The following is a 12,201-nucleotide window of genomic DNA, read 5'->3' on the forward strand; positions in this document are numbered from 1 at the left end:
GCAGGTCGGGCAGCATACATCTCAACTTCACCACTCCTCTCTCCTGTTCCAACCTCACTCCCTCTGAATGCACTGCCCTCCATTCTCTCTGCACTAAAGAAAAGGTCTGGGCCTCAAGTGTCTTAAACAGAAGGAATGCAGCAATCGGCAATCGCCTCTGATCTGCGCCGACATTTACGTGCTGGGCAGCACCTAATTAATTAGCATGTTTATTTTGGCTTTTTTCTTAAAGATGTGCTGGGTGCCTCCCGGCTACCGCTGCGTTCTTCACGACAATGTATCGGGTCGGCGGCCCGGAGGTTGGGGCCACTGCAACCAACCTGTGACGACTCAGTCTAACATACCATCATCAGTGTGCTCGGCGCTGTTTTCCCAATTCCGGTAAGTGATACTACACTGTACATACATTATTTCTACTTTATATAGGCTGTGTATTTTTACGTGTTATTTGGTAGATTTGGCAGCTTCATAGTTTAAAGGTTACTGGAGAGCGCGTTTATGCCAACAGCGCTTGCGTGAGATTTTCGGCCGACGGCGCTTGCACGAGATTTTCGCTACGGAGATCTGTGCAGGCAATCGTTGTAGAGAAGTATTTCTACTTTATATAGGCTGTGTATTTTTACATGTTATTTGATAGATTTGGCAGCTTCATAGTTTAAAGGTTACTGGAGAGCATGTTTATGCCAACAACACTTGCATGAGATTTTCACTACAGAGATCTGTGCAGGCAATCATTGTAGAGAAGTACTTCTACTTTATATAAGCTGTGTATTTATCATATCATTCCTGCTTTTACTATATGTTACTGTTATTTTAGGTTTTATGTGTTACTTGGCAAGATTTGGTAGGTTATTTTTGGGTCTGCGAATGCTCACAAAATTTTTCCATATAAATAAATGGTAATTGCTTCTTTGCTTTATGGCAGTTCGACTTACGAACCGTTTCGTAGGAACGCTCTACCTTTGGATGGCGGGGGAAACCTGTATTTCAATTCAATGCTTACCTGGCTTGAGCTCGGAAGACAAAAGTGCTTGTTACAACTCAGTGTAAGGATTAGATGTGAAAATTCTCTAATGTGAGCAGGTGCTTTCCTGAAGTTGGAAGGTCAGGGTTTCTATGCTGGTAATGGACAGGACACAATGCTACAGTTGAGTGTTTCCAAGGATTTCTACTTAGATTTTTAAAGACTTCTACTAAATATATTCCTTTTTTTTACATGGGAAAACTTACTCTGTTGGTCATTGAGCCCTGATACTGTCATGTGGGCTGAAAAGTGAAACACTGTTTTCCATGACTAGCATCCTTTGTCTTGATTGCAGAAATAACAAACAAAAACAAATTCAATTCTTGCACTGACAGGCACTGCCATGGCGAAACCAATGGACTTTCATTCTGAGCCGTTCTTTTTATATGTGTCAACATTACTCCAGTACGGCTAAATCACCTTCCTGTTTGTAAACCTTTTAATATAACTTTATCCTTGTATGTTATTGATATGTGCATTATTAATGCACATTTTATTAAGACTCACTACAAACACTGAAAGGGATTTTGTCATTTAGTGCTAAGTACCTGTTCAACAAATTATTCTATGTTCTGTCAGCTGGACAGATTTGCTTGGACTATTAATGTAAAACTTTGACGATCTGATGGTCTATGTATCTGTAAGTCTATGCTGTAGGACCAGAGTTTCAGAGGTTTTCTAGTGGCTTGCTGTGCAGTGTGATATGATTGTATTGATGGCTCACTTTCTGGCCTTGATTCCCAATCTGATATGGAATTTTAGCCAATCTTTCCCTATAAGTATCCCAATTAATTCCTATTAATTTAGTATTCCAGTTTACTAACTACTATCTTGTGGCCATCTGTGTGGATATCTGGTTAAATGGCTTAGGCTTGGCTATATTAACCTCAGAACCTGTCTTTTTTTTTAAAACTTTGTATATGAATGTAGAGTTGAGTTTACAGTAAGGTCAGCCATGATCTTATTAAATTTGAGAGCAGGCTTGAGAGACCAGCTGCCTATTCGTCTCATTCATTTGTATATACATCAAGAGTTGACCACAAGTTAGGGTAGCTTAATAGAAATTCAGTAGGTTCTGTGAAACTGGCCATTAGAAATTGATAATGTGCCACTAACATGCCCACCCTACAATGGTTCAGCATGTGGAGTAATCTTTACTTCACCTTTCATATCCGACACAATGCTATTATATGTATCCTGGGTATACTTGGATGCCTACCACAATTTGGTAACCAAGGAAGTAAAGTTCTTACAGTGATTAATGACACCTGTGCAGACTGTTTTCATCTTGCTATTTTGCTACCGCACACTCCATTATGAAGTATGTATGCATTCATTGGAATTAGGATCACTTCCCCAAGGGAGATATCCATTCCTCATTTATATTCGCTAATCAGAAATGAAATTAGAAACATCTGTTATTCGATGAGCCACAAGTAAATGACCTGTGTTGGCTGGGATATGTAAAACTAGTTGTTTTGTGGCTGGAATGACTGATGCAGGTATAAATTTTAGAATTCATTCAGGCTGTTCTGACACTTAAATTGTTTAAAATGTTCAAAGAATTGGGGAAAAAAAAACTTTGTGGTTCAATTCTTTCCCATCTTCTCTGTAAGCTATGTTGCGATTAATATATGAATCATGGTTCGCTGGTAATACACTTGACTGAGTTAAAGTCCTGTTCTAAATGAGAGGAAAATATAGGCCTGGCATTGCTGTGGACAACAAAGGGATTACTACATTGCTGGTGGCCCAGCCTGTCAGATGAGCTGTTTTACTGAGGTCATGTCTGAATCTAAGGTAGAGGTGAAAGGTCAAAAATGAATAGGAGAATATCCTGGTGTCCTGCCTGATGCCACAAATGTGAAGCATGTGTACCAGGTTGCCTTTCATTTTCTGAAGAACTAAATGGCGATTTCACATCCCATCCCATGTGAAGAATTACAACACTTCCAATAGCTGGAAATAAATTGCAACGAGAATTTACTCTAATTTTGTAAGTGAGCATCAGATCCTATTTGCAGTAGTTATTGTATATTTTGTCAAGGAATTTGTGTTATTGATTCTTAGCAAGAATCCTTGAGCTGTAATGGATTTAGAATCCTTATTTTGATTTTTATTTCTCTTGCCCCTGACTGTCCACACTGAATGACTGAATACTGCCATCAGCACGATTCCCTCGCTCTGTATTTTAATTTATTTATTTTATTGACATAGGAGCAGGCCCTTCTGGCCCTTCGAGCTGCACGCCCACCAATCAGCCGATTTAACCCTAGCCTAGTCACGGGACAATTTACAATAACTAATTAACCTACTAACCAGTATGTCTTTGGACTGTGGGAAGAAACTGAAGCACCTAGAACAAACCCACAGGGTCACAGGGAAAACATATAAATTCCTTACAGGCTGTGCCAGGAATTGAACCCAGGTCGCCTGTACTGTAAAGTGTTACACCAACCACCACTCTCCCATGCCTGTTCTTATACACATCCTGACGAGACTATGTCCCCTTCTGGAGCCTTTATTACTATTTGGCAATGATCTCATTTGAAGCATATTTTCCTACAGTGTTCCATAATTTCTTACAATTTGGAATTATGCCATTTTGGCCAATTGAGATTTTGCTAACACACAAGGCAATCCCATTCCTCCACTATTTTCTTTTTCCCCCTCTGTTGCATAGTCTCCTTGGATTCTTCAGATTCTACCACTCACATACGTGCTAGTGGCAAGTTAGCTAGTATGTAGCCAGTAGTTAGTAACTAATGTGCAGCCACAGTAAGTTAGCTAGTCAGTAGCCAGTTAACCAACTAGTTAGATTAGATTAGATTAGATTATAAGGACACGCAATCCTCTTTTATTGTCATTTAGTAATGCATGCATTAAGAAATTATACAATGTTTCTCCAGAATGATATCACAGAAACACAAGACAGACCAAGACTGAAAAACTGACAAAAACCACATAATTAGAACATATAGTTACAACAGTGCAAAGCAATACCATAATTTGATAAAGAACAGACCATGGGCACAGTTTTAAAAAAAAAAGTCTCAAAGTCTTTCAAAAGAGTCATCATCTCACACAGACAGTAGAAGGAAAAAGACTCTCCCTGCTGTGAACCTCCAGCGCCGCAAACTTGCCGATGCAGCACCCTGGAAGCACCTGACCACAGCCAACTCTTGAGTCCGTCCGAAAACTTCGAGCCTCCGACCAGCCCTCCGACACCGAGCGCCATCTCTGCCGAGCGCTTTGACCCCGGCCCCAGCCAACAAGCAACAGGCAAAGCTGAGGATTTGGGGCCTTCCCTTCCGGAGATTCTCGATCGCACAGTGGCAGCGAAGCAGACATTATGCAGTTTTGGGATTGGAAGGACATTGGATCAACCAGATAAGATGAACGTGATCACAGAGAGGACAGACAAACTCCACACAGGCAGCATTCAAGGTCAGTACAGAACCCAGCACCAGAGCTGTGAGCCAGCAGGTCCGCTATCTCTGTCACTCTGCATTGTTTGTGACCGGCTAAACCCAAAATTCTTGCCTAGTTGTTCCTGCACTAGGGAAGAAACTTAGAATCTTGGGGGGATATTTTGTCTTATTGGAATTTGCAGGAAGTCTTCAATCCATCTGAGCTCTCAGACTGAACGGTGACCTTTGAAGTGGGAAGACCAGTCGGAAGCATTCCATTCTGAGTCTGGATACAGTCTTCCACAGCTGTGAGCAGGAATCTCAAAGGCTACATTCCTGCTCTGTATTGAGTCTGTGTCCTTGGAGCTGAAGAATTTTGTAGGGGAATGATCATTTGGTGATGTACATGGGAATAAAAAAAATATGGTAAGGATAGGAATTAAGTTCTACTGAGGGACTTTGAGGAACCAGGGACCAAATCACAGGACATAATCTCAAGAATTATAATGTCAGGATTGTTATGTGAGCCATGTGCAAATTGGCATACTTGAAAACAGATGAATGCATAGCTCAGTGATGTGTGAATGAAATGTTTCATTTCAAGAAGGGAAAGGATTTTTTTTTTCTGATAGTTCATGTTATTAAACTGGGCTGCAGCCAGTGAATTAGGTATCTAGAGCATTACACAGACCTTTAAATAGTAGATGTGGGACAGGGTTTAGGTTAGGTAGAGGTTACAGATTTAAAGTAAAGTCAGGCTGTAAAACAAAATGGCAAACTGGGTGGTGATTTAGTGACAGAGGAAAGTCCATAGAGTTCAACAATAGTAGTCATGGAACATAGAACAACACAGGCTCTTCAGCCTACTTCAAGATCAATCTAACCCTTTCCTCCCATGTAGCCCTATTTTTCTTTCATCCATGTGCTTTCTAAGGATCTCTTAAATGTCCCTAATGCACCTGCCTCTACTACAACCTCTGGCAGCATATCCCATGTACCTACTACTACTCTGCGTTTTTAAAAAAAAACTACCTCTGACATCCCCCCCCACCGACCCTGTATACTTTCCTCCAAATCACCTTAAAATTATGTCCCCATCTATTAGCCATTTCTATCCTGGGAAAAAGTCTTTATCTACTCTATATATGCTTCTTATCATCTTCTACACCTCTATCCAACCATCGTTCATCCTCCTTCTCTCCAAAGAGAAAAGCCCTAGCTCACTCAGCTTAATAATTGTTGTTCAAGATGATGCAGGTCGATGTTTTTCCGGCAGCTCACTGAAGTTCCTTTTTCTGAAATACTATTGCTGCAATCTGCAGCCTGTAACTTCCCTTTAAGAAATGCACTTTTGAACCGTCTAATTGAACTAGTTGCACAGTTTGCCACCTTTTGCACAACAGTTGTTTGTCCATCTTTGTGTGTAGTTTCTCATTGATTCTAATGTGTTTCTTTGTATCTACTGTGAATGCCTGCAAGAAAATGAGTCTCAGGGTTGCATATGGTGACATGGACAGTACATCTCTTGATAATAAATTTACTTTAAACTTTGAGCTTTGTCCTCATAAGTCATGCTCTACAATGCAGGCAGATTCCTGGTACATCTCCAGTCCTAGTAATACATCAGTAGAAAATAACATAGCATGTTGTCTGCTATTGCATTCACTGTTTGCCTGTACAGTGTGGCTTCCTCCGCGCTGAAGAAACCAAACCCAGGTTGGGAGATTGCTTTGTGACTCGTGTTGCGCGTGGTCCTGAAGTTCCTGTTGCATGCCACTTCAGATCTCAACCCAATTCCAAACTCTCACAGCAGTAGAATCACAAAGATGAGAAAATTTGCACAAAGCAAAATATACAAAATGCTGGGGATCTCAGCAGGCTAGGCAGCAACTATAGAAACGTTCCGACACGATTTCTGGTTTTCATTTGGATTCCAACATCTGCAGGTTTATTCATTTCCATTGTTGCTGCCAGACCTACTGAGTTCCTCCAGCATTTCATGTGTTTTGTCTTCCGGCAGTCTACTCCAATGCTATAGTGTGGTCTAACATAAACTCAAAGAAGAACAGTTCATCTAAACTCTAAGCACATTGCCACTCACTCAAATAACAGAGATTTCACACCACTTCTTGTAAGGAGTTTGTACTTTCTCCCCATGACCATGTGGGTCCACTCCAGGTCCTCTGGTTTCCTCACCTGGTCCAAAGACATCAGTTGGTAGGTTAATTGGTCATTGTAAATTGTACCGTGATTAGGCTTGGGTTAAATGGGGGGGGGGGGAATTGTTGTACGATGCAGCTCGAAGGTCCAGAAAGACCTGTTCCAAGCTGTATCTCAATAAATTAATGTATTAAATTAGCAACTTCAAGTAACCTCTCCTATTGTTTCCCATTATCTTGCCTTTATGTCCTTTTTTTCTGTTTCTTTAACATATCTTGCTAACATAAACTAGAAAAACAACAGTTTTATCTAAACCCTAAGCACATTGCCATTCACTCAAATGACATAAAACTCACACTGTTTCTTGTAAGGATCATATCAGTACATGCTCCTGATTGTTCATAAAGTCCACCACTCCTCTCCCTGCACCCCCCCGCCCCAGCTCTGTTTGAACACTGTAAACTCTCCACTCCTTACCAGCCAGTTCCGATGAAGGGTTGCTGAGAACATTGACTGGTTTCTCTTTCCACAGCTATTGCTTGATTGAGTTCCTGCAGGATTTCTGGTTTTGATTTGGATTCCAGAATCTGCAGTTTTAACTGCTTTTCACAAAACAGAGAAAAAAAATCTGAAAGGTTAAAATTTAAGTGAATTACACCTGATCGCACAAAGGAAATGTAAAACAGATGGCACAATTTGAGACCAAAAGGGTTTGAGCTGCTAATCACGACGGTAACATGGTTGCAGGATTGGAAATGAAATACTCTAGTAGATCTTGCTTTCAGAAAAGCAAAACAATGAGGAAGAGTGAGTTGGGGGATGGAGTTATGTAACTTGTAAAGGATAGTGGAGATTAATCTTGGCATAGCAGAACAGGAAGCAGACTCATCAGGGGTAGAGAGGAAATGAGATTCTCAAAGAGCAATGCTTGTAGACAGAATCATGAAGGAAGATTGGTGATGGCAGCTTGATGGGTTTTCTCCTCGTTCCTCACTTTGGGGAATAGTTTTCTTTAGCAGAACCAGGAAAGCTACCAGGAAACTGGTTATCTTTCATCTTGTGTAATGTGATGGTATTAATTAATAATCTCGAGTGAAATATCTCTTTGGGAAAAGTGGCCACAATACAATAGTCTTGTATAGAGTTCAAGAGAGCCAGCTCTGTTAGAAATTTGTCTTTGAGTTTCTGTAGGTGAGTGGCCAGTCTAGACTGGGATCATATATTAAAAAGATTTGCTGGAAGATAAACAATGAGAAACAATAAATGAAATATTTAGACTTTCTTACAAACATACATTCCATTGAGGAATCAAAACTATCTCTCCATGCCTAACCAAGAAGGTCAGGATTACGTTAGATTGAAGGCCAGACATTACCAAAAAGTTTAATATGTATACCAGCTCAAATTCTCAATAAATGAACAAAATATTGATAAAGATGGCAAAGGGTGATTGAGCAAGTTAATAAATATTTTCAAAAACAGTAAAAGGGCAGGAAGAAAATAGCAAAACAAAACACTTAAGGAAAATACATGATGTAGAAGGGGAATTGATTACACCGATACAAAATTGGCTAAATGACGGGTAACAGAGGGGTCGTGAGTGAATGGTTAGTTTTCAAGCCGGAGAAAAGTGAATTGTGCTGTTCCCTGGAGATCAAAGTTAGGCTTATTACTTTTTCAAAAATCTCGATTAATCACGACTTGCAGGTACGTGCCATAATTTCTAAATTTGCAGCTAACACAAAAGTTGACAGTATTGTGAAAAATAAACAAAAACTATAGTTGTTGGAAATCTAATCTAATGCAGAAATGCTGGAGACACAGCAGGTCGGGTCAGGTCACATCTATTAGCAGTAATGGGTGTTGCAAGGTGGGTAGTGATAAGATGCAGCAGGATGCACTCGGGCGTAATTTGTAGTTTCATGCTGGTTTGTGCTCAGTCTACCATTTAATCCTCATCAATTTGTACTGCCATAGGTGTGATATTTGTTGCATTTTGATACGTTCTTTTGACTTTGAAATGATAAATTCTGAGGAAAATTTTAATATGGACAATTGATAAGATGGTATTTTCTAGGTTATATTTTTCGAACTCTCACCAAGGCAGAATCGGATAGACACAAGACTCTGCAGATGTCAGAAATCTTGAGCAGCACACACAGAATGTTCGAGGAACTCGGCACATCAGGCAGCATTTACGGAGGAGAATTATCAGTTGATGTCTTGGGCTGAGATCATTCTTTAGGATTGGAAAGGAAAGGGTTTGAAACCAGAATAAGAAGGTGGCGGAGGGAAGGGGAAGGATTAACTTCATTACCCCCTCACCTACCCACCCACCATCCTGCTCACCCGGTATCACATCACCTGCCTGCTTGTACTCCTTCCCCTCCCATCCCCAATCTTCTTTTGAAGCATTTGACAGCTCCCCCATGTTTTGACTGAATTATACAACATCGGGACAGGCCCATCAACCCACTAAGCCTATGCTGACCCAGTACCTATTTACACTAATGTTGTAGTCCCACTTTCTTCTTCCCATGTTCCCATTAACTCCCTACAGACTCTATCCAGCAGCACTCCAGGGAAAATATTGAAGTGGTTAATAAACCAACCAAACCTTGCATCTTTGAGATGTGGGAGAAACCTATATGGTCACAGGGAGAACATGAGATCTCCAGACAAAGAGCACTAAAGGTTAGACCGTACGGTATAAGAGCAGAGTTGAGTCATTTGGCCCATTATCTGTTCTGCCATTTCATTCATGGCTGATCTGTTTCTCCTCTCAGGTACAATCTCTTGCCTTCTCCCCGTATCCCATCATGTCCTGACTAATCAAGAATCTATCAACCTCTGCCATAAATATACTGATGACTTGGCCTCCAACCCCGCCTGTGGCAATGATTTCCACAAATTCGCCACTCTCTGGCTGAAGATGTCCTCCTCATCTATATTCTAAATGGACATCCCTCTGTTCTGAGGCTGTGTCCTCTGGTCTTAGATTTCCCTACCATAGGAAACATCCTCTCCACATCCTCTCTGGCAGGGCCTCCAACATTCAATAGATTTCAATGAGGTCATTCCTCATTCTTCTGAATTCCAGTGAGTCCAGGTCCAGAGCCATCAAATGCTCCTCATATGATACGCGTTTCAATCCCAGAATCACTTTCTTAAAACTCCTTTGAACCCTCTCCAATGTCAGCACAGCCTTTCTTAGATAAAGGACACAAAACTGCTCACAATACTCCAAGAGAGCCCTCAGCAGTGATTTATAAAGCCTCAACATTGGGACTGAACCCAAGGTCATGGAGTCTGAGGCTGCTTTTCTATTCACTGTGCCACTGTGCTATAAAAATAAGAGCAAACAGATTGAATTGTTTTATTTGAGGAATTAAAATTAAAATTGGCTAATAAAGGGAGGGAAATGGTTAGTTCTTGCAGTAGCCTTTTGGCTTAAACTTGCAGTAAGAAAACTGATTGATGGGAGGGATATGCGGCAACTTTGCTTCAACTGTCACTGAATTAACAACCCACCTTAACTGCGGCAGCGTGGAGAGGAACGGGAATGCATGGCGAGCATTTGTAGATAGTTGTCCCCATTTGAGTTGTTTTTAGGAGGTTACCTAAACCCAATTAGACACTGACTGAAACGCAGCAGAGCATCACCTGTGGAATGCTACATTGAGTTTTCCTAAGGTGCATGTTGAAGCACTCTGGCTTGGATGGGTAAAATACCGGTGTAGGTACCGACAATGCTAATGTACATTTGTCCCTTTATTAAACATCAAGTTTAATAACTTGAACTATCAGAAAAATCCTTTCTCTTCTTGAAATAAATTCTCCAGCAATGCTATTGCATACCTGCCCCTGCAACAGTAGGAGAAAAAGGTCATAGTCATTAAAGATTTCTGGGAAGGGCGAAAAAATTATTGAAATATCTATTTAATCCCATGCCAGTGATTTAGCCAGGAGTGAAGGATATTCTAATCTCTGCACAAGAAAACAAAATTACAGTTTCCAGAGACATTTTGCCATCTAGTAATAATGAATATTAGCATTGTGTTGCATCATTAAGATTGTAGGACATTTGGATCTAGGTCACCTGGAAGGTGCTGTTGATGCAGAGCTGCAGGGTGAATGAAAGAAAATGGATTTCAAAGACAGCAGGTGGTTAATTTAAAACTATACTCATATTCAAACCTCAAAGGAATATCCTTTTCTTGCTGGATATATAATTCTGTCTAAGTTAGAGCTCATTGTAAAAAATCTAAATTAACTTTACTACGTACAGATCGAGCGTAAAGCAGAACAGTATAGCACAGTGCAAGCTCTTTGGTCCATGATATTCTGCCAACATTTAAACCTACTCTAAGATCAATCTAACCCTTTCCTCCTACATAGCCCTTAAACCTCCATTTTTCTTTCTTTCTGAGTTTAGTTTTCATGGAAGTGAGAGTATTTTAATATTTCGTGCATGATGTAACCTGATAATTTGCAAATGACCTTTGCCAACAGCTGGCCAAGTGTCTACACTGCCTCAGAAATGGTTATATTTCTTCAAAGATGTGCTTAACCAGGTGTCTTACCCTTGGTGAAGGAAACATTCCTTGTTACAGCAATAGGCTGCAGCTGATCCAGCAAGCATTAGGTGAATCGAGGCGATGAGAGATTGACTGGCAGATGGCATCAAGTGGGGGAGGGAAGAGTGGAGGTAGCATTAGAAGCTGGGAGGACATCTCCCAGGACAAGTGTATCCAGGACATCTTCAGTGAGTGATGCCTCAAAAAGGTGACGTCCATCATTCAGTACTCCCATCACCCAGGTCATGTGGTGTTCTCACCCATCAGGAAGGAGGTACAGAAGACTGTGAAGACGCACTCAACAATTCAAGAACAGCTTCTTCCCCTCTGCCACTTGATTTCTGAATGGAAATTGAACCCATGGACATTACCTCACTACCTATTTATTTTGATTTTTGCACTAATTATTTAATTTAACATACATACACTTAAATTCATTTTTTCTCTTACGATGTATTGCATTGTACTACTGCTGCAAAGACAACAAATTTCACAACATATTCTGGTGATATTCAACCTGATTCTGAGGTGAAAGGTGGAGGCAACAATGTGATGCATGGACAGATAAGATGTTCCTTGCTGGATACAGTGAAGGTTGTGACATTAGGTGGTGATGTTAGTGCATTGTCCCACCATCATTAAATCTTCTATAGGAAGAGGGCAATTGCTTTGTGGTTACACTTGGCTCTGCAATTCACACGTGCACTGTTGGCACTTCTTTTAAAATGGTGTCTAAAATACCGGGAAGTTTTGTTATGAGAGGACATTGTGCTAACGGGGTTGGTGAGGGGGAGGGGGTGTTGGTGGTGGGGGAACAAAAAGAGGAAGGATTTTTTTCAGGAGAAAAAGACACAGCAGTAAGTTGTGTTATGAGAGTACCCTTTTCAGAACAGGCGCTAATTAGAATTTTGCTTCATGCTGACTACAGAGAGTTTGTGTGCAGAGCATTAATCCTGCCGCAGCGTACTTCTCTGCCGGTCACTGAGGATCTGTACAGAAATGATTCTGAAGAGCACCAGGGTTCAGGAAA

The 12,201-nt window shown here is 40.8% G+C and overlaps 1 protein-coding gene across 5 annotated transcripts in view; it reads left to right on the forward strand.

Moving 5' to 3' along the window:
- The window catches only part of n4bp3 (NEDD4 binding protein 3), a 168,014-nt gene that overhangs the window by 19,048 nt on the left and 136,765 nt on the right, over window positions 1-12,201 (forward strand). For 2 of the 5 annotated variants that reach the window (XM_072263639.1, XM_072263642.1), the window contains exon 2: window positions 233-381. The exons of 2 other annotated variants lie outside the window; for them this stretch is intronic. The gene's annotated coding sequence lies outside the window, so the exon portion shown is untranslated. Of the gene's footprint in view, window positions 1-232; window positions 382-925; window positions 1,047-12,201 lie in introns of all 5 variants that reach the window. One more of the 5 variants, XM_072263641.1, reaches the window with a different exon arrangement.

This window comes from Mobula birostris, chromosome 7 (genome assembly GCF_030028105.1).
Source record: "Mobula birostris isolate sMobBir1 chromosome 7, sMobBir1.hap1, whole genome shotgun sequence".
Lineage (NCBI taxonomy): Eukaryota > Metazoa > Chordata > Chondrichthyes > Myliobatiformes > Myliobatidae > Mobula > Mobula birostris.